Source organism: Amphibalanus amphitrite, unplaced genomic scaffold (genome assembly GCF_019059575.1).
Source record: "Amphibalanus amphitrite isolate SeventyFive unplaced genomic scaffold, NRLGWU_Aamphi_draft 000457F_arrow, whole genome shotgun sequence".
Taxonomy (NCBI): Eukaryota; Metazoa; Arthropoda; class Thecostraca; order Balanomorpha; family Balanidae; genus Amphibalanus; species Amphibalanus amphitrite.
In genome coordinates, this window is record NW_024881951.1 from 414,990 (window position 1) to 441,814 (window position 26,825).

Genomic DNA, 26,825 nt, shown 5'->3' on the forward strand with positions numbered 1-26,825 from the left:
CCTCCCCATTAAGAAAAATTGCCCACTTAATTCGTATTAGCGTTGCTAGTTTCAGTTGCCCTCGAGAATCATTTGTTCGACTGCCGTAACCGAATTCTACCAAATTCCTATCGGCCTTACTCTAAGATTCATACGTCATCATTCTCACATCCTTGCTCGCATTACGTTCACATTTCATGTGTTCACCCAAATTTAATTGGTAGCCCCCGAAATTCCCTCCGATAGCGTTAGGCGTCTTACAAACCATGGTCTCCCCGGCGAGATAAATGTCTCTTTCCGAAATCCATATGCATGCTCCGCTAACCGGCGACAAAGATACTTATCGCAGGGCCGTCCAGAATAATTATACACAAATATCCACCCTACTAATTTATGGGATTCACTACACGTCCGATAGACTTATGGTTCACACATACACGATTTATATCCGACTTATCTCTCTACCGGGAGAGATTACCTATGCCCTCTTCCGGTCCGCGTGTAACATTCCCGTTCACGACCCAGGGACCACCGTTCATATCCTGGAACTCTCCTCAGGAACTCTCCTTAAACCATGGGATTTACTCTTCAAGGCCTTCCGTGTCCTGGAGTACATTCTTCCCTCCCATGAGGCTGTCCAGTACCGATTAAGGTACCTTTACAAAATAAGTATGAGGACTTATTCGGGACACTACGGCTCGCCTTATCCGCACTTTTGGGTGACTCACCCCTGACCCTCGGCTTCTTGCCTTTGGCATAACTTACTCTCCACTGCACACTGTGCCAATCTTCCCCCTTCCCCCTGCCGTAGAAACCTCTCACTGCCTTCTCACCCAGTGTTACCTAAGCGGGAAAACTAACAGTGGCCGGTACCACTGGCGGAAAACGTGCATATGCCCTGCGTACGTGACGTTGTGTCCCTCTTATTATTCCGGTCTGGACGTGGGTTTAGAGAAGTGCATCTGTGTCTCATACAGTCATGCTGGTAAACGTTACGCCATAGGAGGCGGGCAAACAAGCCGTCTGTGCCTCAAAATGCCCTGTGCCAATATTGGTGGAGTAATTATTGGCGCTAACTCGCAAGAACGCGAAGAACAAAAAACGCATTATTTATCCCAACCAAATCGTAATCTCAAGTCCTAATTGCTGCTGCACGCGTGAACCTAATCATCAGTTCTCGTATACAATCCTAGCAGACCTTGAACCGTTCTTGATTTAATCAGATGATCTAGAACCAATGAGTTCGCACCGATCTGTCGTCTGGTTGTGATCCACCGTATCATAGTGAATCACTGAATGCTCAAACGGAAATGCCTCCTTGAAACTCGTTCGATAACTTCTGATGGGCTACTAGTTACCTAAACAAATTATCTTTAGAGAGTGCCAGAATATTGTCAGAGGGTCCCTAGCCTTTCATAGGGAATCTAACTTAAATCATCCTATTAGCGGTAAACAATGCGTATCAAACGAAGTGCAGTCCTAGATATCATATAGCATGTCATATTTAACTGTCTACGTTCTTATCCCGTTGCAACTTTCCGCAACTAACCAGGCTCCTATACTTGACCTTCACCTACCGCCCGCGCCCCAATTACGGCTAACCCACTGCCCCTGTTGTGGCTGCTTTTCGCGCCCTCTGGCGGCTCAACGCCCGCGTCGGGAACGACGATTACCACGGCCGCCGGCCGGCGCCGCGTCGACACCGTCAGTCAGTCACGCCGCTATGGGCGCGCCAACACTCGCGGTACAGTGCTCGTGGGTGTTGTCTCTTCTGGCCGGGTAGATTCACCGGATGTGTCAGTGAGTGTGAATCTGGTAAAATATCGCTGCAATATCTCCCTGTGCGACATTTCATCAGCTCCATTCCACGTAAGTTTTTTTTTTAAATTAAATGCCTGTCCCATTTAATCGTTCCCCAACAAAGATGGTCCTTTCTAGTATTTATTCTACAAAAGCACAACATCGGTACCTATATTAGTCGCATATTAGTTCTAATCACAAACAATTCTACATCTACCTGTTACTCGACATTTCGCAATTTCAATGACGCCAAAGTGACCATCTAAAGTCGCAAAGTGTCAAACCGTCAACCTTAAACCACTGCTCACAACTCTGCACCTAAGTAACAGAAGAAATCCCGCCGTAAGCTCAAGCATTCGCATCTGTCGAAAATCATAACTCATAGCCATATTCATAGATCGATCGCATGAATCAGTCGCCACTTTAAAATTACATTTGCTTTCAACCGTATTTACCTGTTCAATAATTGATTTCGACTTCGCAATTAATTCCTTCAGCAATATTACCAATAATTTCGCAATGCAACTTTTAATGAATTAAGCACGAATCTACACCATTAATTTCACAAACGAATTCCAACCTCAAATCGCACTTGACCATCGCCGATTATAATAAATCGAACGAACCAGTTTGACCAAAGACAATGACATATTCAATGTTGTCACGCATCCTGTCATCAATTTCAGCGTTCGTGACACTGAGCTGCTTATTCAAATTTTAGGATTTCGCTCACGGCCTAATCGTGAATTCCAACGGACAATAACGATTCGCTGGCGACTCTGACATGACCTCGAAATTCAGATCCTAATATGCTGCTAGGGTGTCTGGACCAATAAGTTCAAAGTAATTTAAGTTTTCCAATTCCAATTGAGAGTGCATTTTATGGCAACCGAAAATGTTTGGCAGTCGTCACGGCACGGCAACCGGGCAGAGGGGGGGGGGGGGGTCAAGGATTGGGATTGAGCAGACTTTTCAACAACACTCACATTCTGGAGTTTCTCTGCGCTTCCGCTTCTCAGTGTGGTCACAAGCGTCGGCTGCTGTCCTCGGTTCTGATCACTCGAACTGAAGAGGCTTCTCGCGGGTGACCCCGGACTGACGGCGGCTCCCAGATGGCGTCTCCGGCTCCAGCTGTGGACTGTGGCTCTCGGCTGCTCGACTGTGATTCCCCTCTGGTTGGGTGGCGCACCCTTTTATAGTTGGGGGGGGGGGGGGGGAGGGGTGACTGCCACGCCCTTGCGACGTCATCTTCCTCTGCCTTCTTCTGGTGGGTGGGGCCGTAAGATGGCGCCCTCTGTCCTGTTTAGTCACCTTGCTCCTCTGTGTCTGCAATTTTTGGCCGTCGAATCGTCTTGGTGTTGAGTGCTTTATCATTTTAGTAATCGCTGGCATAAAACAATCCCCGAAAGGTTTGTGATTTTCGAGTTTTAATTTTGATTCTTCAATTTCATTTTATTCAAACTTTTGTTTCCTTCCGTTTCGTCTGCCGCCAACGCCCCTGTGACGTCACTCTTGCTCCGCCCACCGTACCGGGGCGTGGCCGTAACGCAGCGCCTTCTTCCTCTGCGGAGATCTCTGGAACTACAGGTCATTGCTTGCGGCTTGTTGTGGAGGTCACCTTCAAGGCGTTCTGCCGGGTCACTCACCCTGGGTTGTTGTACCCCGACAAAGGAGGCTGTGTGCTCCAGCCGGCATCCATCCTTTACACTGCTCCATGATCTGTTGACATATCTTGCTGATCCAGCGTTCCCAGCCGGTATCTGTTCTCGGCATAGGTCCACGAGCTGTTGACAATCTTACTGATCCAGCGTTCCCAGCCGGTATCTGTTCTCGGCATGGGTCCACGAGCTGTTGACAATCTTACTGATCCAGCTGTTACTTGTTTGAGTTCGAATCGTTCATCCTGCGGTAGCTGTCTCCAAAAGCGCGCGTCTTAATGGGAGTTTTACGGCTGCCCATTCTGTGCGGACAGTGATAGATTGGGGAAACGGGGGGGATTGGGTGTGGGAAAGCGAGGCTAAGCGTGTGGCCGGTCGGTGAGGGGAACTGCCGAGCCGAGTCGACCCGTGACGGTCTGGCCCGGTGTGTTGAGTCTGAGGTGGAATTTTTAAAAGATGTAGCCTGCTACATCTTCAGTCCAAACAACCCTAGTTGCGTCCTCGCAACTCATACAAAAAAAGTCACACCCCTTACTCATCTAAATCTACACAATCATGTTAAGTTTCGCAACGCCTACAAAATGACATCGTATACCTAGTACAGTACACACACGCACCTGTTGTTCCTCGTCCCCACCTCAGTTTGTCGTTCACCAGATCCGGGTCACGTGCACCAACCACTTTGGTTAGTCCAATGTCATCGGTGGCCGTCCGGTAAGCGGCTTCTCAGGAGGGTGAAGACCTCTATAGCAGCCCAGGTGGGCGGCCTCCCCAGCAGTTCGGGTGGCGGCCTCCATGGCAGCCCGGGTGGGCAGCCTTCACGGCAGCCCGGGTGGCAGCCTGCCATGGCAGCCTGGGTGGGGCGGCCTCCACGGCAGCCAGGGTGGGGAGCTTCCACAGCAGCCCGGATGACGGCCTCCATGGCAGCCCGGGTGGGCAGCTTGCACGGCGGCCCGTGTGGGCAGCCTCCATGGCAGCCCAGGTAGGTGACCCTCGTGGCAGACCCGGTGACGGTCTCCGTGGTAGCTCAGGTAGGCGACTTCCGCGGCAGCTCAGGTGAGTGACCCCCGAGGCAGCACGCGATGGCAATGCATCTTCCGTGGCAGCTCATGTAGGTGACTTCCGCGGCAGCTCAGGTGAGTGGTCCCCGAGGCAGCACGCGAGGGCAATGCATCCCCCGTGGCAGCCCGGTTGGGTTACCTCCGTGGCAGACCCGTGACAGCCTCCGTGGTAGCTCAGGTAGCGACCTTTCGGCGGACCAGGTGACAGCCGTTGCAGCAGCTCAGGTGGGTGATCTCTGCAGCAGCCCATATCAATGGATCGTTTGGCAGTTGGTCTTGCAGCATCCTGGCACCCTCTCCTCGTTCACCAACATGATAATCGCCTCGGCTGTGTTGTGAAGACGACCGTGTTTGTTTTTGATTCAGTACAACACGAGCATTCCGCCTGTTCTTCTTCCTCTTCTGCTTTTGATATTGCTGTCCTCTTATCATCAATACTCTAGAAAGTTCGAGCTCTCCTTTGCACTACAGCAGCTGACCTTGACTTGGACTTGTTGTACAGCAGAACGTAGAAGAATTGATATGCTGATGCGGGCAATTGTCAAGTTTCATTTTCGGCCTGACTTCTGTATTAGTCTGATCCTTCGTTCATGAGACAGCTTCATTTCCTTATCTTATCTTCAACAACTTCTTCTATATCCTTTTCAGTATTCGTAAGACCGCTTCCTCTCATTAGTTCCTTCACGTCAACCCCTGCAGCACGTTCATTTCCACTGCTGTCAGTATTTCGAACACCTGCCCAATTCTTCAACTTTCCTGTCATCAGCCACCATCATAAGCTTCATCATCTTCACACAGCTTTCTTTAGCTCATCCTCTTTCTTCACGTCGACCCCTGCAGCACGCTCATTTCCACTGCTGCCAGTATTTCGAACACCTGCTCTTTTCTTCAACTTCTTCCTCTTCTCCATACGGTTGACTTTCAATTCATCAACTTCGGGTTCGGCGGCTTGTGCCAGTCTACCAGCTTCACAATTTGAGAATTATCAAATCCCCACGTTTTGGGCGCCATTTGTAGCAAGGTAGATTAAAGAAAAAAGGGAGGGGTAGTAAACACTGCTCTGCTTCGTTGCGGTTAACCCAGCACCGCAGTCCGCTGTTGTTCGGCTGTTGTGGCAGAAGAAGCTATTTGCTGCTGGAAAGAACTCGATAGTAGAGCTTGTAGAACAGGGAACTTGAGAGTCGTTGAAGAGATCCCGAGATAGAGATCTAGGGAGATATCCGGATATTGATGAAGATGAGATCCTGAGATAGAGATCTGAGATGACGTCCACCTGGGAGAGATGTAGATATAGATCCACCTTGCATACAAATACATCTGATGGAAGATGCTTTTTAATTTAGAGGCTTGATGATTCTGTTCATTGTATAGACCATGATGCACGAGATGCTTCTTCACTGCTCGGATTAGGGATAGAGGGATCCGATCAGCTGGGTTTGCGGCACAGTTGGGCAGGTGAAGGACAGGGCATTCGAAGTCCCGATGACCACTGCCAAACTTATGGGTGGTAATTACATTGATTAATGGAATGTGATCATTCGTCCAGTCACCCATTCCTATATCACTGGCCTCCCCATTAAGAAAAATTGCCCACTTAATTCGTATTAGCGTTGCTAGTTTCAGTTGCCCTCGAGAATCATTTGTTCGACTGCCGTAACCGAATTCTACCAAATTCCTATCGGCCTTACTCTAAGATTCATACGTCATCATTCTCACATCCTTGCTCGCATTACGTTCACATTTCATGTGTTCACCCAAATTTAATTGGTAGCCCCCGAAATTCCCTCCGATAGCGTTAGGCGTCTTACAAACCATGGTCTCCCCGGCGAGATAAATGTCTCTTTCCGAAATCCATATGCATGCTCCGCTAACCGGCGACAAAGATACTTATCGCAGGGCCGTCCAGAATAATTATACACAAATATCCACCCTACTAATTTATGGGATTCACTACACGTCCGATAGACTTATGGTACACACATACACGATTTATATCCGACTTATCTCTCTACCGGGAGAGATTACCTATGCCCTCTTCCGGTCCGCGTGTAACATTCCCGTTCACGACCCAGGGACCACCGTTCATATCCTGGAACTCTCCTCAGGAACTCTCCTTAAACCATGGGATTTACTCTTCAAGGCCTTCCGTGTCCTGGAGTACATTCTTCCCTCCCATGAGGCTGTCCAGTACCGATTAAGGTACCTTTACAAAATAAGTATGAGGACTTATTCGGGACACTACGGCTCGCCTTATCCGCACTTTTGGGTGACTCACCCCTGACCCTCGGCTTCTTGCCTTTGGCATAACTTACTCTCCACTGCACACTGTGCCAATCTTCCCCCTTCCCCCTGCCGTAGAAACCTCTCACTGCCTTCTCACCCAGTGTTACCTAAGCGGGAAAACTAACAGTGGCCGGTACCACTGGCGGAAAACGTGCATATGCCCTGCGTACGTGACGTTGTGTCCCTCTTATTATTCCGGTCTGGACGTGGGTTTAGAGAAGTGCATCTGTGTCTCATACAGTCATGCTGGTAAACGTTACGCCATAGGAGGCGGGCAAACAAGCCGTCTGTGCCTCAAAATGCCCTGTGCCAATATTGGTGGAGTAATTATTGGCGCTAACTCGCAAGAACGCGAAGAACAAAAAACGCATTATTTATCCCAACCAAATCGTAATCTCAAGTCCTAATTGCTGCTGCACGCGTGAACCTAATCATCAGTTCTCGTATACAATCCTAGCAGACCTTGAACCGTTCTTGATTTAATCAGATGATCTAGAACCAATGAGTTCGCACCGATCTGTCGTCTGGTTGTGATCCACCGTATCATAGTGAATCACTGAATGCTCAAACGGAAATGCCTCCTTGAAACTCGTTCGATAACTTCTGATGGGCTACTAGTTACCTAAACAAATTATCTTTAGAGAGTGCCAGAATATTGTCAGAGGGTCCCTAGCCTTTCATAGGGAATCTAACTTAAATCATCCTATTAGCGGTAAACAATGCGTATCAAACGAAGTGCAGTCCTAGATATCATATAGCATGTCATATTTAACTGTCTACGTTCTTATCCCGTTGCAACTTTCCGCAACTAACCAGGCTCCTATACTTGACCTTCACCTACCGCCCGCGCCCCAATTACGGCTAACCCACTGCCCCTGTTGTGGCTGCTTTTCGCGCCCTCTGGCGGCTCAACGCCCGCGTCGGGAACGACGATTACCACGGCCGCCGGCCGGCGCCGCGTCGACACCGTCAGTCAGTCACGCCGCTATGGGCGCGCCAACACTCGCGGTACAGTGCTCGTGGGTGTTGTCTCTTCTGGCCGGGTAGATTCACCGGATGTGTCAGTGAGTGTGAATCTGGTAAAATATCGCTGCAATATCTCCCTGTGCGACATTTCATCAGCTCCATTCCACGTAAGTTTTTTTTTAAATTAAATGCCTGTCCCATTTAATCGTTCCCCAACAAAGATGGTCCTTTCTAGTATTTATTCTACAAAAGCACAACATCGGTACCTATATTAGTCGCATATTAGTTCTAATCACAAACAATTCTACATCTACCTGTTACTCGACATTTCGCAATTTCAATGACGCCAAAGTGACCATCTAAAGTCGCAAAGTGTCAAACCGTCAACCTTAAACCACTGCTCACAACTCTGCACCTAAGTAACAGAAGAAATCCCGCCGTAAGCTCAAGCATTCGCATCTGTCGAAAATCATAACTCATAGCCATATTCATAGATCGATCGCATGAATCAGTCGCCACTTTAAAATTACATTTGCTTTCAACCGTATTTACCTGTTCAATAATTGATTTCGACTTCGCAATTAATTCCTTCAGCAATATTACCAATAATTTCGCAATGCAACTTTTAATGAATTAAGCACGAATCTACACCATTAATTTCACAAACGAATTCCAACCTCAAATCGCACTTGACCATCGCCGATTATAATAAATCGAACGAACCAGTTTGACCAAAGACAATGACATATTCAATGTTGTCACGCATCCTGTCATCAATTTCAGCGTTCGTGACACTGAGCTGCTTATTCAAATTTTAGGATTTCGCTCACGGCCTAATCGTGAATTCCAACGGACAATAACGATTCGCTGGCGACTCTGACATGACCTCGAAATTCAGATCCTAATATGCTGCTAGGGTGTCTGGACCAATAAGTTCAAAGTAATTTAAGTTTTCCAATTCCAATTGAGAGTGCATTTTATGGCAACCGAAAATGTTTGGCAGTCGTCACGGCACGGCAACCGGGCAGAGGGGGGGGGGGTCAAGGATTGGGATTGAGCAGACTTTTCAACAACACTCACATTCTGGAGTTTCTCTGCGCTTCCGCTTCTCAGTGTGGTCACAAGCGTCGGCTGCTGTCCTCGGTTCTGATCACTCGAACTGAAGAGGCTTCTCGCGGGTGACCCCGGACTGACGGCGGCTCCCAGATGGCGTCTCCGGCTCCAGCTGTGGACTGTGGCTCTCGGCTGCTCGACTGTGATTCCCCTCTGGTTGGGTGGCGCACCCTTTTATAGTTGGGGGGGGGGGGGAGGGGTGACTGCCACGCCCTTGCGACGTCATCTTCCTCTGCCTTCTTCTGGTGGGTGGGGCCGTAAGATGGCGCCCTCTGTCCTGTTTAGTCACCTTGCTCCTCTGTGTCTGCAATTTTTGGCCGTCGAATCGTCTTGGTGTTGAGTGCTTTATCATTTTAGTAATCGCTGGCATAAAACAATCCCCGAAAGGTTTGTGATTTTCGAGTTTTAATTTTGATTCTTCAATTTCATTTTATTCAAACTTTTGTTTCCTTCCGTTTCGTCTGCCGCCAACGCCCCTGTGACGTCACTCTTGCTCCGCCCACCGTACCGGGGCGTGGCCGTAACGCAGCGCCTTCTTCCTCTGCGGAGATCTCTGGAACTACAGGTCATTGCTTGCGGCTTGTTGTGGAGGTCACCTTCAAGGCGTTCTGCCGGGTCACTCACCCTGGGTTGTTGTACCCCGACAAAGGAGGCTGTGTGCTCCAGCCGGCATCCATCCTTTACACTGCTCCATGATCTGTTGACATATCTTGCTGATCCAGCGTTCCCAGCCGGTATCTGTTCTCGGCATAGGTCCACGAGCTGTTGACAATCTTACTGATCCAGCGTTCCCAGCCGGTATCTGTTCTCGGCATGGGTCCACGAGCTGTTGACAATCTTACTGATCCAGCTGTTACTTGTTTGAGTTCGAATCGTTCATCCTGCGGTAGCTGTCTCCAAAAGCGCGCGTCTTAATGGGAGTTTTACGGCTGCCCATTCTGTGCGGACAGTGATAGATTGGGGAAACGGGGGGGATTGGGTGTGGGAAAGCGAGGCTAAGCGTGTGGCCGGTCGGTGAGGGGAACTGCCGAGCCGAGTCGACCCGTGACGGTCTGGCCCGGTGTGTTGAGTCTGAGGTGGAATTTTTAAAAGATGTAGCCTGCTACAGTGGCAGCCTGCGTTGAGGCTAGAACCGGTTTCTGTCGTCTGGGCTGGCGACACGGCATGCGGTCAGGGGACGGGGAAAGGTCAGAGGTCACTCACAATGTGCAGTACCGCGTCCTGTCCTCTCTGCGTGCTGACCAGCGCACGACCTCGGCCGTGCGTTGGCCAATCGGCATTGAACGGTCAAGGCCACCAGTAGCCAGCGGGCGGGGTGAGCCGACAGCGTGCCGATCCATAGTCGTCCAAAGTTTTAGCCGCTTACCATGGAGGCCGGGAGACGACTGTAATGCTATTGCCTATTTCATGGGAACAGTTCTGTCATTTAACCGTGACCTGCTGAGACTGGAGGTCGTTTCACACCAAAGTTTTGTTTTCTGCTGCACTATATTTTGAAAACTTTGTCACAAAACTGACCAAGAAATAGTTATGTTGTATGAATGAAATTACATCACTTTCAAAAAGAAACTAGGCGTAAACGTTTGAGTCTGCACATCACTGTTATCTGTTGTTTTTTCGGTTATTATTAGAACAAAAACAATGTGAGCCGCTACAAAAGCAAAAAATAAAATGGAATATTCCATAACTCGCACCCATATTGGTGTTCTCGCAGGCGTTAACGTATGGGCGGGGTGGATCAGACCTCACAGTTGATCGGCTTCTGATCAAACTAGAGCTTCATGAAAAGAAGGAACATGTTGCACGTGACGAGAGGAAGCCGATGATACCCAATTTTTTAATCATACGTCAATCGATAACCATAGGTCATACGTTGACCTTCCAAGTCAGGTTAATTACCCAAAAGTCGGAAGGATCGATCGAGACCTGCCTAGAAGAGCGTGTTGTGAGCTTTTATGGTGCTTTCGGTATGAGAGAGAGAGAGAGAGAGAGAGAGAGAGAGAGAGAGAGAGAGAGAGAGAGAGAGAGAGAGAGAGAGAAGAGAGAGAGAGAGAGATAGAGGGAGGGAGAGAGAGAGAGAGAGATAGAGGGAGGGAGGGAGAGAGAGAGACAGTGAGAGAGAGAGAGAGAGAGAGAGAGAGAGAGAGAGAGAGAGAGAGAGAGAGAGAGAGAGAGAGAGAGAGAGAGAGACAGACAGAGAGAGAGAGAGAGAGAGAGAGAGAGAGAGAGAGAGAGAGAGAGAGAGAGAGAGAGAGAGAGAGAGAGAGAGAGAGAGAGAGAGAGAGAGAGAGAGAGAGAGAGAGAGAGAGAGATAAATTAGCCTTCTTAGAAAACGGTCGGTATTGTATGTATTTATGCGACAATACACGAAACTAAAATGAATCTTAACCCTCGCCCGCACATGGGGGGGGGGTGGTTGCCACCCCCCCCCAGGTAGTCTTTCTGCTCTGCACTCAACATTTTTAGAGCTAGAAAGCTCATTTTTCGTATAGCTGCTCCTCTATCCTTTCTTGATGTCCACTGAAAATTTCAAGTTTCTGTGATTTTTGGTTTCGGAGATATGACCTTGTTTTTCAGGTCATGTCATGACCCGAATGGCCAATTCTCAACATCTTGCGTTTGCCATGGGCCTTATGAGCTTTTGACACCCTGATTTCGGCCTTTTTTGCCAGTCTTACCTCCCACCTATCATGGAACATGTTGTTCGACGATGTACAGGGGTCAAGGTCAGGGTCAAGGTCAACCTAGGTCATCCAAGATAATTGCGTTTTAGGCAAGCTGAATTTACTTTTTTTGAAGTTTTTTTGACTGCATTTTTGGTAAAAGCTTCTCAGATCATGATTTCATGCAATATGGACCCAAAAACAATCGGTGCACACATCAGTATACACACAGACACACACAGACATACAAACACATATAATTGACCTTGACCTAACTTGACCTGAAATGACCTCAGCAGCAAAATTCTGGTCGGGTAGTGTGACAAAGAGGCTCTAGCTGGCTTGGCACCAGAAAACAGCATCATCATCGGTATCTGATAAGCAGCACACTTGATATTCAACGGTGACCCAAAACAGCAACATTTTTTAGTTTGACCTGACCTGGAAGGTCAATGACTGACCTGAGAAGGTAAAACTGGGTATCATTGGATTCGTCTCTTCCCAAAGAATCTTTTTGGTCTTACTGCTAAGCTCTATCTCCAACAGGAACGAAATGGCGCGGGGGGGTGGCAACCACCCCCCCCCCCCCCATGTGCGTTCTAGGATGGGAAAATGGCATGTGCGGGCGAGGGTTAATCCTTCTCACAGCTAGCCTGTTCAACGTATTTCCATTTCTATCGCTAATGACCTCGCCTTTAGGCCATGTGACCCGGCAGCTAAACTGCGGATATTCTGGGGGCGTGGAAACCTTGACGATTGACTGTGCCGCAATGTCACCACGTGGTTATAAACCTGGCTAGATCGGCTCCATGCGCTCAGCAGATCGGCAAATTTGTAGTTAAAGGGACCCTCCCACTAGAGCACTTCACGGATAGGCTTTTTAGGATCCGGCCCGGCCCATATCCGGCAAGTCATATCCAGATCCGCCCATTATCCGCCTTTCTTTGAATATCAGAATCCGGCCCACCCATGGCCCGTATTGCAGCCAAACTTCCAAAAAATATCCGTAATAATCCGTTTCACCAATAACTGGTTTCACCCAAAACTGGACTAACAAATTCAATCTAAGGGACCAGACAGCCATACAAGTCTTGTGACAAGTGAGTGTCATAAAATGATGCCTATTACTCTAATCAAACCTCTGCTGCCGCTTAACCCGGCACCGCCTGGGCTATTTCCGTACCCACAACAGCCTGGGGGGGGGGGGGGTCGGATCCGACCCCCCCCCCCTGTTATCTCGAGAACCAATGGTCGTATCGAGCCCCGCGAGGCGGCGTTAGAAAGGTCTCTACGAGACCTTCCCAAAGCACTCTTAAGATTTTAAGATTGAGGTCAACTTTCGGGTCAAGGTCAGGTCAAAGGTCAAATTCAAGGGTTTTGCATGAATCGGCTTACGGAGAGCGGAATCGATAGCTGCTGCTCGAAACTCACCAAAAATGACCTCAAAGGCCTAGTGAAGGTGCCATGTGCGTATAGGGCTCATACTAGGTACAGGTCAAGGTCAGGTCAGGTCACGAAAGGTCACGGTTTTCACTTTCTGCTACATGGGCGTGCGACACATGTTTTATGGCTTATTTTTCACGCCGAATCCGATGGTAATGGTTATATGTGACCCCAAGTCACTGTGCTGGTGATAAGTGTGTATTGAAAGCATAAAAAATCGTTTATACTATACATAACTAAACGAGGGCTAAGAAAAAAGGTCAATTTTTCAACTTTTTATTTTTGACATAAAAATGCACTTTTCTAGACGAGCTTTGTCCCAGGAATCTAGTGGTGCCATTTTTTTCACATGCGATGTTCAGAAGTGCCTCTAATTCACGAAAATGCCTATGACGTCACCATGCCACATGCATGTTGGAGCTATTTTTTACAATTTGGGGGTCAAAAATCAAGATAGAAAGTTGAAATTTGGGGCATCTAATGTTCTAATAGAGCTCTACAACATATATTCCGGTTTTTTGGAAATTCTGAAAATTTTGGATTTTATTAGCTGTTTTCCAAAAAATACAGTTTTTTGAATTTTTAGGGGTGAAAAACGCATTTTATGGAAAATCCGAGATAACCATTTTAAAGAACTCGTTGAGCTGCGTCTTTTGATGTCTTTAATTTGCAAATTGCTTCAAACCCTGATTTTTGGCGATTTTTTAAACATTTACCACTTTTTGACTAAAAACGCCATGTAGTTACGTCACTAAAATCGATATATCTCAAAATTTTTTGGAAATTTTTTCTTAAAAATTGCACAGGAGACGTCAAATTGATGGGGGAGAAGGTATGCCAAGTTTCAAGTAGATAGCGAAAGTGGTTCATGAGTTATTCAAGAAAAACGGAGGGGGGGGGGTCGGATCCGACCCCCCCCCCCCCAGGCGGTCGCGGGTTAACACATTAGGTTAATTTTTAACTTCAATGTTGAATGTTAAAATTTTGATCCGTTTTGATCCGGGTTCAACCTTCAATTCCCAAATCCGGCCCGCCCATATCCGTTCTTTTTTAACAAATTTAGAATCCAATCCTATCCGGTCCGCGGATTTATCCGTGGATAACGGATTTATCCGGCCCATGAAGTGCTCTACCTCCCACCTTAAAAAAAGTTAATGAATTGGCATGAAAGTGATGTCGCTCGGTTCAGAAAGAGCAAAAACGAATACCTACCAAATTTCATCGAAAAATATTCACCGGTTTTCAAGATATTATACTTTTACTTTTGTTTACTTTTTGGGATCTCCGCTGCTCCTAGCGACTTTATTTGAAAGTGCGGCATTTGTTGCGCGCAAAGCAGCATATACCACCGCGTGCTACAAAACGTTTTAGTCAAACATTTAACGGACGTTCGAAAGCCTGATGACGTCATCAGATTCCCGTAATGGTTCAGAGATAGGGACCACGCTGGTCCCACCCTGCAAGTAAAGGGAAGAAATTTCTTGAACACCATAAAGCTGCGGGGGTTGCGACCAGGATAAATGGTGGTTTCTGAGCCTGGCCGCAAACTTGGCTGTCTCAACTCAAAACTAATGTTAAGGTGGGAGGGTCCCTTTTAAACAGTCCTGAAGGCACCGGCCAAGTAAGCCACAGGGGACCAAACATTATTTCACATGTTAGGACGTTTCTAATTTCACGAGTCTAGAAATGAGCGGTTAACCCACGAGCCGCTGGGAGGGGGGGGGCATAAAGTTGCTCCCCCCTTTACGTTTTGTGGAATATCTCCGAAACCTGATGACTGATGAGTTACGAACGTGAAACTTAGCAAAACTTGGCGTGTCATTTCACATGGGATTGACACCAAATTGGAACACAACCTCGGTTATAGGTATTCAGGAAGATGTGTGCAAAGTTTCTCTTCTCATCTCTTCATTTTGCGACGATATCGTCGCAGAAGTAAAAGGGGGCAACTGTTGCCCCCCTCCCCCCCAGCGGCCGGCGGGTGGCGCGGAGGCCCAGCGGCCGCCGGGGTAATGAGACCTGACACGCCGAATACCCATTCTGGCCTAAACATAATGGGCTCTAAAAAGTGGTCACAGACCAATGACCATTTTGGTCAGGGTCATTAAATTTTCAGGGTAGGTGTAAAATATCAAATTGCGGATGGCCTGAACTTATCCTGACTCCTGACCGCATGGATATCTATTTACTTATGGTAAAAAAAATAACTTACGGCACTGAAAGCTTCGCAGCTATCCGCCACTTTCTACTACGCCAGTTATTCAGGAAAAACTGAGGAGAGGGGTTTATTTTATCACCCCTAGTAAGAGGTAGGGTTTGAATTCCATTAAAAGTAAACGGTAACATCGAAAATAGCATTTCTTTTATATTTCTAAAAATATGGTGGGTTCTTTCGTAATGCTAATAAATGTTTATTAGGTAAAAATAATTTAAGCTGACCATGGCACGACATTTCCAATCTATTTTAAACCTAAACCACCATCCCGTTCGTTCTAGCCCCTCCTGCCTGCCGTCCCCCCCCCCCCCCCCCCACACACCACCACACCGGCTGAGTAACAAGGCTGAGGCGAGCGCCTCCCCTTCATGTGCGCCAAATAGCGCCGGGCTCTCGTGACCTCTGGCCTCACCGCCCGAGGGCTCGGCCGCTGTCCAAGGACGCCCTGCGCGGCGGGCCGCAGTGATAGCCTCTGCCGAGTCCCGTCTCTATCCACCGTTCACCACGCGCTGGATTCATTCATGCCTCTATGTTTCAGCGTCCTACTCGTTGGGTGGCACCACTGTAGTCATAGGCGACTGCAGGGAAGCCGCGGTCAGAATGCCCCAAACGGCAGATTTTGAGGTTTTCTGTAAATTTCTCCGAAACTAGCCGGCATACGATCAAACCTTTTTCCATGATCATGGTAGGGAGCTATACGAATAAATCGGTCACATCTTTAAGCCTACAAAGCTGAAGACGAAAAAGATATAGCCGGAAAGGCAAAACCTACCCTTAAAACCCGCGAGACCTGTACTTTGGGAGCCCACCAATCTGTGCCAGAATGAGAATGAGAATTCCCCGTCACCTGTTCGTATACTGTCTGAACCAAGGACATATATTCTATACAGTCTGATCAATTTACGACCAGAAAATGTGATAAAATCACGCTTTAAAATTTGTCGAAAAATAGGGTATTGGCCACTTCTGAACTCGGATAGCGCCTGTGTGCGCTGGGCTATTCAGCCATACGCGCCCTGCTGGGGGGGGGGCAGATTCTGCCCCCCCCCCTGTCTAACTTCCGAACCGATGGTCGTAGAAAGACGGGGAAAACGGCAATAGAAAGCTCTCAACAAGGCGGATCTAAAGAGCCCAAATTTTTTTGCTTAAGTAGTTCAGAGGTCAGGTCAAGGTCAGGTCAAGGGTACAAAATGCAAGTTTCTACAGTATCGGCCTTGCACCGTAGTTGCCGAAGAATGGACTGAGACTGATTGCCCAAAACGTGTTCTTAGACTACCAAGACAATATTCGTTGCATGCAATGTCATTCAAAGGTCAAGGTCAAGGTCAGGTCAGGTCAGGTCAGGTCAGGTCACCAAAAACAAAATGTAGAAAAGGACATGTGCGACACATGTTTTATGAGTCATTTTACTCATAGAATTCAATAGGCACACTCAATAAGTGATATGGACCACCTCTGGATGAATTTCAGGTCGAGGTCAGGTCAAGGTCAGGTCAAGTAAGGTCAAATTTTGAAGTTGGTTGTTAAGGCCTAAAAAGGTGTCTATCCGATGCATTTTTTTTTTCACGGCAAATCGAATGGTGCTATTTTCGTTTCCGTACGAGGTCTAGAACTTCCAAAAAAGTCATTTTTCAAAATTTGTGTGTGTCGTTACGTCATACAATTTTGAATAACTCCCACATTTTTGAACCGATTCTTCTAAAACTTGGTCAGTTTTTTACATTTGGGGCAAAATCCAAAAAATTTCAAAAAACCGAGATAGCCATTTAACCCGCGCACCGACGGGGGGGGCGGATATCCGCCCCCCCCCTGAGGTTTTTCGCGAATAGCGGGAAAACCGCGGCGCGTAGCGCCGCGAAATTTGGTATGACTATAACCTCATCAAATTTACACATGGTGTGCAAGTTTGAACCTCCTACCTTTTAAGGTCAGGTCACCAGGTCACTTTGAATGACCCAACCTCAAGTCACTTTTTTGCAACTTTGTCACCGTGCCAGAGCTACAGTAGATGTCGGAGGCCTTTGAAACTCGCAGGATATTATTAGGTCATTAGTAGCTACAATTTGTTTATCTCGGAATTTTGATATCGGTGACCTAAGGTCAGGTCAATTTCGCGACCTCCCCATTATAAGTCAATGGGGGAAAAATCAACTCCCTGTTTTTACCACTAAAACGGGTCGGAATGGCCCCATATACCATACATGACTTCATATACGATCAACCTTCACTACCTTGAGGTCTGTTTTGCTGTTGGGCAGCTGTGAGGTCATGTGACGTCATCAAAGGTCACCAAAGGTTTTTGGCCAATAACTCCGTACAGGAACAAGATACAGACGCGTGGATGGTCCCATTGTGTTCAGCTCGTCAAGACGCATCGAATGATATGCATGATGACCTCGAGGTCACGTGACCTGAGGTCAACCTTTGACCTTGACCTTTCGAGGTCAAGATATATATCATTCGATGCGGATTGACGAGAGGATCACGATGATGCCCTTAGTTTGTTCCTATCTTGACTAATTCGAAAGTTATTCGAGAAAAACTCTCTCCATATCTAGCGCCGCCATTTTGACTTTTTCGACCCCTGTGACGTCATCTTTGACCTGACCTGAAAATGACCTTATTAGAAATTGTAGATCTTGGCCGTGCGTATCCGATGCCGTTTACCGCTTGTCGCTATCTTGCTTCGTTCTCGAGATCTCAGGGGGGGCGGTCATCCGCCCCCCCCCCCCCCCGTCAACACGAAGTTGGCGCAGACCCCCGTCGGTGCGCGGGTTAATAGACAAAGTAGAATCACGTATAAGCTTTTTTGTTACGTCTTGATTTCTTTAAAAATGAAGATGTTAGCGGCGTTTGAAATTTTGCCGTTTTTGAGGCGAAAGTGGCGAACATGACATCACAAAAACGTCAATTTCTAAAAAAAAAAATACCGACGGATTTCGCTCAAATTTTCAGGGAACGTGTCAAATTGATGTATGATAAGGCACTGAAAGTTTGACATCGCTGGCGTAACGTGTTTAGAAGTTATTGGCGAAAAACGGGAGGGGGGCAGATTCTGCCCCCCCCCCCCCCCCCCCCCAGCGGGGCGCGGGTTAACCCGCGTCCCACTGGGGGGGGGGCTATTTATAGCCCCCCTCCCGTTTTTCTGCAATAACTTCCAAACCGCTTGACGTATCGACGCCAAACTTTCAGTACCTTCGGCTGCATCAATTTGACACCTAGTGTCAAAATTTTAATTTCGTAGCTACCATAGGTCGGCCGGAAATGACGTCAGAGTGACGTCATGTTCGGCCAATTTCGACGCAAAACATTGAACCACGGCAATCGCTCCCAAGAGCTCAGTTTTAAAACTAGATCCAATTTCTTTGCATGAGAGGACTCAGAATAGACTGCGCTATCAAACTGCTATCTCGGATTTTCGAAATTTTGAAAATTTCGAAAATTTGATATAATAAAATCCAAAATTTATATTCTTACATTTTTTTCAAAATTTTTTTGACTTTTCAGAAATACGGAATATATGTGATAGAACGCATTATTTTGACTAACTCTAGCAAGTTTTAGCTAAATATCTTCAAAAATGGCCAAGTTTTACGCATTATTGCAAAAAATTCACAATTATTAATTTTTCAAATCAATTTTGTAGCACGTATTTGACATTGTGCGCCAATATAGATAGCACCATCGTGTTCCTGAGCTCAAACTGCATCCAATAGACACTTTTTTTTGTTGAAAAATTTTAACTTCAAAATTTGACCTTTTTTGAGCTGAAAGTGACCTGACCTAAGCTAAATTCGTCTCAAAATGACCTCGAATGACACAGACGACATCACATTCGAAATCTCTGGCCTAAATGGACCATAAAACATGTGTCACGTGACCGACGCATGATATAATATTTTCGTGACCTGTGATGACCTGACCTTGACCTGAAAATCAAAGTACAAGTTTGGTACCTTCGGGGTATCTAGAGCATCTGTTCACGAGTGTGTGATCAAAAAATGAGCCTGATCTGACTTGTAAGACGGCGGCCAAGAGCCCAAAACGTGAACAAGCAAAATGCTAATAATTTTTTCTTTGACCTGACCTGTGACGTCATCGGTGACCTAGAGGTCAATGAAATTAGGTTTCTCTTAACAGTTTTTCCGGGGCTATCAGACGCCGTTTGAATTTTGACTATCGGCTTAGTAGTTTCGGAGTTAGGAGGGGGGCTATGAATAGCCCCCCCCCCCCAGTAGGGCGTGTTATACGCAGACCCCAGTGCAGGGGCGCGGGTTAACCCGCGCCCTGCTGGGAGGGGGTGTTTGAACACCCCCTTGTGGTTTTTCGCGAATATCTCAAAAACGGCGGCGCGGAGTGCCGCCGTTTTTGGTACACCTTATCATACATCAATTCTACACATGTTGTGAAAATTTCAGACCAAGGTCATTCAAGGTCATGTCACCAGGTCACTTGAAATGACCTCACCTCATAATAAGTTTCAATGTCTGTCATAGCTACACCGAGTGACCGATCGCTTTGAAACTTTCAGCGATTGCTAAGAGTAATAGCATGTACAAAATGTATCTCTCAGAATTTTGATATCGATGACCTAAGGTCAGGTCAATTTTGCGACCTCCCCATTATAAGTCAATGGGAGAAAGTTGAAATGCGCCTCTTTTGGACGAAAGACATTTTAAACACTCCCAAACACTGAATTACTAGTGGTTTAGACACACTAAACATGAAAATGGTGTCCGTGACCCCTGTTTATGCCCTGAGGTCATCTTAGGTCACGAATGGTATCTAACAGTTTTTCGCAAATAACTTTTGATAGAGGCATGCTAGAGCGATGAAAACGCCTTAGATGTGTTCAGCTCGACAATACGGATCGACTGATATGCAACATGACCCTTTCCGGTCAGGTCATGACCTTGACCTGAGGTCAAATTTTCAAGTTGACCTTTCAAGGTCAAGTTATAGTTCATTCGATGCGTCTTGACAAGAGGAACACGATGCCGGTAAAAGTAAGCTCGTACAAGGCTTGGGTCAAAAGTTATTGCAGAAAAACTGTTTTCGAAAAAAATCGGCTATTTTTGCAGTTTTTGCCCCCTGCAGGCAAAACCGCTGACGTTAGGTCAAATCTGAGAGATTTACTCAGAAAGGGCGTTAATAGGGCTATCGAATGCGCTTTTCCGCGGCGCTGTAGCTCTATTGGTTCCCGAGTTATGCGTTGGCTTCTTGGAAATTTTCGACATTCGACCTGCAAATCGGCGAAATTTTGCCTTCAATGACCTCTGGTGACCTGACCTTTGACCTGACCAAAAAATTGACTGAAGTGATTTCGTCATTATTTTTGACGCTTTTTCGAACGCCGCCTTCCGCGTATCGCTACGTGGCCCAGGAGCCGAGTTAGAAGGGGGGGGTGTTCAAACACCCCCCCCCCCCCCAGCAGGGCGTGGAAATCCAGGACCCCCAGCCGGGCGCGGGTTAAGACACAACAGTCAACAACCACCAATAGCCCCCACGTCGATGTTTCAATCAGGAACCCCAAGACACCTCTCCGTCTTTGTGAACTCTGCAGGGGTCAAGCCACATTGTGCACCGGTGCAATAGTGCTGCAGGCATTGCTACGCAATAGTGTATCGATCCGTCGGCGTGCCTGGTGACTCGGCAGTGCTCAATCGACCGTTGCCCTAGTGTGTGCACTGTGCGCGTTACCGTGACGACATGCACCTGTCCCGCCCCCCACCCGCACAGGCGGAAGCGGACAGCTTCCGGTCTCCCGCTGTTCCGGAGCACGGCTAGCCCATTGCCGGGGGGGGGGGGGGGCGGCCAGCCCCGAGGCGATTACAGGGTGGGGCAGCATAATCGGGAATGCTTTTTGGGCTCTGGTCATGAGTAGGCATGGCATTATTTTGATAAATTATATCATGGCAATGAAACGCCCAAAAGTTGTGCATCATCTGACAGGACTACATCCATGAGCATGCAACTTCCTGGAAAAGAGCAGCAAAATAGTTCGACGGTGCTCCAAGTGCTTTGCGCGCGCCCATAGACACTAATGTTAAACGAGTAAAACAAGAACATTTTGTTTAAAACAATGCCATTCCACGTAAAGGTTGCTGGACAGGTCAACGTGTTATCACGGACGATAAGGATTGTGTGGGGATACTTAGGACAAAAAGTTAACGTAATCGTCGTAAAATAACTCTTAGCAGAGGACATACAAGATGACTCACTTGAATATAAGGAAGAAGCTCTTGAGCATATTAAAAAGAAACAATGTTCAAAACTTCAGCGACCAAAAATCTTATCACCGACTGGAACACGATAAAAAAGAATGGCATGCCATATGGGGGATTGTATCGAGAATATTGCAGCGGTCATGCAAAGTAAACATCCTGTTGAGGTGATGGACCTATGGGTGGTCTTCAAGGGAGGTGCACGTGGTGCACCCTACTTCATCGAGGCCGGATAAAACGAGCACCTCTGGTAAATACATCCACACTCTGGCAGACACACGTGGAGTCGTCGGAAGAGAGGATCACTGACGGTCCAGATCACGTCTTACGAGGACTCTGTCCGTGCTGGTACTGCAGTGAGGACGACATGTTATTGTGTAGGGCACCTCCACCTGAGATGAACCAAAAACTTCTGGTCCTTCAACTCCGCCGATTTAAATCCGACCAAATTCTTTATATGGAGCGTTTTTTGGTAGAAGTTTAATGAACAACTTATCATCAGTAAAAACGGTCTTCAGTGCAAGGTACGAAGCTGATGGGCGATCATGGACAAGCAGGAGGTTGCACGTGCATGCGCGTGCTTTTGGACCCGCCTTGAGAAGGTCATCGACGCGAAGGGCGGTCAAATAGGATGAGGGATAGGTAAAAGGTGACCGATTGATGGGATGTTGTTAAAATAGTGCTTGGAGCTATATTTTTAAATTAATGACCAAATAATCCCGTTTGATATTTATTCCCGATTATGCTGCCCCACCCTGTACTAACCACCCCCGGCCCCAGTGGCGGCAGAGGGGCGAGGGGTGGGGTCACATGGGTGGAGAACCTGCCCCGGCCACCCCGGCCGTGGCCGGGGTAACTTTCAGCCGACCCCGGCGCGGCCGGGGTAACTTTTTCCACTTTTGTAAATCTTAAAAGCTGTCTCCATACGAAAAAACTGCCATCTATAAAAGTGTCTCTCATTATTTTTATCCACCTTGAAAAGTTCTTGAAAATTTACTTTACTTTCATTTTGGAGCTTATGTTTTTAAGTCTTTTCATCGCGGAGCCCGACATGTTTCATCAAACAGAAGTAAATCATATTTAAGGGCCGTTATCGTAAGATGGCACTGTAATAACATCACAAGACAGGACGAGGGTAATATCAGTGAGATGGAAGGACGAGCTGCTGGGGCTCAAGGCTCCCCCAACTTGACCCGCGCCAGGGTGGTGGCCCTATCGTAACACGTTGAGTCGAGAGGTGGGCTTTTCACGCTCCTTCTAACTCGGCTACTGGGCTACGAGGCGAGAAGCGGAACGACGTTTGAAAGAGCGACAAACGTGATCAGAGAAATCTGGTCATGTTTTAGGCAAGCTCAATAATAAAATCACCATAGATCATCAAAAGCCAAATTTCTCTGATTTTAGCGTTCTCCGACAACTTTTCTCACAGTTCATGAACATAACGGAGGTTAACCCGCGGCCGGCTGGGGGTCCTGGATTTCCACGCCCTGCTGGGGGGGGGGGTGTTTGAACACCCCCCCCCCCCCTTGTAACTCGGCTCCTGGGCCACGTAGCGATACGCGGAAGGCGGTGTTCGAAAGAGCGTCAAAAATAATGACGAAATCACTTCGGTCAATTTTTTGGTCAGGTCAAAGGTCAGGTCACCAAAGGTCATTGAAGGCAAAATTTCGCCGATTTCCAGGTCGAATGTCGAAAATTTCCAAGAAGCCAACGCATAACTCGGGAACCAATAGAGCTACAGCGCCGCGGAAAAGCGCATTCGATAGCCCTATTAACGCCCTTTCTGAATAATTCTCTCAGATTTGACCTAACGTCAACGGTTTTGCCTGCAGGGGGCAAAAACTGCAAAAATAGCCGATTTTTTCTGAAACAGTTTTTCTGCAATAACTTTTGACCCAAGCCCTGTACGAGCTTACTTTTACCGGCATCGTGTTCCTCTTGTCAAGACGCATCGAATGAACTATAACTTGACCTTGAAAGGTCAACTTGAAAATTTGACCTCAGGTCAAGGTCATGACCTGACCGGCAAGGGTCATGTTGCATATCAGTCGATCCGTATCGTCGAGCTGAACACATCTAAGGCGTTTTCATCGCTCTAGCATGCCTCTATCAAAAGTTATTTGCGAAAAACTGTTAGATACCATTCATGACCTAAGATGACCTCAGGGCATAAACAAGGGTCACGGACACCATTTTCATGTTAAGTGTATCTAAATCACTTGTAATTCGGTGTTTGGGATTGTTTATAATGTCTTTTGTCCAAAAGAGGCGCATTTCAATTTTCTCCCATTGACTTATAATGGGGAGGTCGCAAAATTGACCTGACCTTAGGTCATCGATATCGAAATTCTGAGATATACATTTTGTACATGCTATTGCTCTTGACAATCGCTAAAAGTTTCAAAGCGATCGGTCACTCGGTGTAGCTATGACAGACATTGAAAGTTTTTATGAGGTGAGGTCACTTCAAGTGACCTGGTGACCTGACCTTGAATGACCTTGGTCTGACATTTTCACAACATGTGTAGAATTGATGTATGATAAGGTGTACCAAAAACGGCGGCGCTCCGCGCCGCCGTTTTTGAGATATTCGCGAAAAACCACAAGGGGAGGGGGGGGTGTTCAAACACCCTCCCCCCCAGCAGGGCGCGGGTTAAACACTGCAAACAAAACATTCGATTACTCGTTTAAGCCTCGGTCGCGAATAATATTTCAGGTGCGAGCTCAAATCAATATTCAATAAGGGCCAAGAGGGTCAAAACGGTCAAATTTGACATTTTGTTTTGTGTGGGAAAGGTTGCAACTTCCACGGAATAAGTTTTGCAAAGGGCATGATTGCATTTTTAGCACGGTCATCCAGCAAATTTGACCTGATGACCTGACCTATAGCACTAGGTGACATGCGTCCGAAATTTTAAGTCGTGTTGCAAAATTGTTGTTACAATTACGAAATCTTCCGCACCTGCGTGCAGCAGTTTTCCCTAAAAACGTACAAGCGGCAGACATCCATTATTCTATGCCACAGAATAGGGGTTTGTTGATAACCGTTGACAAATATTTGAGCATCATTGTCTTTCTGACTTTCGGTCGCCGGCCGGGGTAACTTTTTCAAACATTCTCCACCCGTGGGTGGGGAGAGGGGCTCCCAGTGTCCTAAGTGGGTTCTGCAGGCGGCGTGCCGCCCCACTAGGGCCTGAAGAATTATTTGTTTATGGCAACGGCCCGAAATGGGCTCGTAGCGTGACATTGCTGTTTTCGCGATCCATGAACATTGAACGATTACTCCCTACGAACGGAATCGATAAGAACACTATGAGATGTCCTCTTTTCTAAAAAAAATACAATTGAGGAATTTTCTCTAGGGTAGGTAGGGGAGAGCGGGGAGAGTTGTATTATGTCCAAGTTGTATCAGGGCGAATTGTGCCAAACTTATCCAATAGATAGCGCTCGTGACACGACCAGCCGACGAGGTTTTCCGGGCGCCATCATTCCCTGTTCTGTCGTGTGGCTGGGTGGACGCGTCTCGGGGTGAGAGCCGATTTTATGTTTTTAATGTCATTCTAAAAAAATGAGTTGCAAGAAAATGTGTGTTTTGGGCATTTAGATGTGCACGAATTTGAAAGATCTCCGTAGCGGTGGTGAGGGTAAGTTCTAAGGCTGCGTGAGTGAAAATGGATTTCTCCAGCTGTCCGCTGTTTTTGAGCACGAGGATGTTTTTTCCAAGATGGCGGCGAGGTACATGTTGTATCAGAGCCGGGTGGGGTATGTTGTAACATGTATGTATGTATGGGAATGTTGCTTTTGATCGCGAAAGCTAAGCCCTGTCTCGCGTTTGTAGGTAGCTAGTCAATACTCTTTCCATTTCGGCACAATGTGTTAGCTTCTTTGCTCTTAACGGGCCACTTTTGCATCTAGTCTGTTGATGTTTCGTTCGTTTCGATGTTTCGTTCGTATTGCATTGACCTAAGTTGGGTCTAATAAAAGTGAAGCCTTTGATTGAGCATATACATTGCATTAACCCCATTGTTGTGTTCAAAACCAGTAGCAAGAACACTCCCTGAAACGTGAAATACCTAGTGATACAAATTACCCCACCATGTGATACAACTCACCCAAGCCATGGGGCAAGTTGTATAAAAAACATTACTCTATTCGGCAGATCGTAGAAGAAAAACTGGTAGAGGTAACGGAAAAGTTACTTTGCACAAAAAAGCAGAAGAATCAAGGAAGGAGATAGTATGGAAATAATGAGTTTATCACGGATAGTTACGAGGTTATGGGTCTCGGTGTAAAAACTGATACAACCCACCCCACTCTCCCCTATGCTTCCTTTTTCAATCGACTTTATGCATATTTCGGTAATCATAGGTCGTAAATCATAGATCGTAAATCATAGATCGTACCTACCTATATTTCATGTTACCTATTGCTGAGACCCGCTAGTCATATCGGGGAAACTTTTTTGTTTGTTTGTTTGTTTGTTTGTTTGTTTTTTTTTTTTTTGTTGGGTTAGGCCCTTTCGGTCCAATTAGACCATTTCAGAGCCGGGAGGATGATAGGATATAGGGGGAGACATTGGTCTGGGCAGGCACCCTAGTGAGTCGCCGGGGCTGAGCCCGTCCAGAGGACAGGCCACCCAGCCCCAAGGCACTCACTGCACCCGGCTACGGGGTGCCCTCCCTCGGGAGCAGCGGTGCCGCTCCAAGGGAGCAGCCCGCACAGAGGTGCACAAATAGCCCAGCCTGTCTCCTACACGGTCTCCGATGGCTCCGGTTTGTCTCACCGATCATCCTTAGGTATATCCCAACATATCTATACTTTCAAGTAAAGCTGGTTATTTACATTACAGTTATTAATATTTACAGGACGTAAACGCTATTCCTGAAGTGTTTTTATTTCTGAAGCTATCCGCAGATATATCGTCATTTTTTTAAGAAGCCGACAGACATATACGGTATGCGCTGATTTGGGCAAAGTGCGAGGCAGGACTTGGTACACCTCCACCTGAAATGCATACTGGTGGTGTATAAATAGACTAGAGTGAGGGGGTCTGGTTGTTGACTGTGTCTGGAAACACTGGAAAGTCAAGAACTACCCTCATAAAACCACCGGGACGCTCAATTAATTCCTCTCATCCAATGAGGGTTCAGTTCCACATGGACCAGACGGGCGTCCATCTGCCGTCCCATAGCGTCCCTCTCCCGTTTAGTGGGGCAGTTACTACTTGGCGGGCTGAAGGTGAAGTGACATAACGCTGCAGTGTACGGTGCACATCAGTGTTTCTGTTTAGGAATATGAAACTTTAAGGAGTGTGTAACAAGTTTTTTCCTGGATCAACATTACTACATTTAGGTAAGAAAACATTATTTGAGGACGATTTTGCAATATTTGCTAATGGGACGAAGCCCATTAAATTGCTA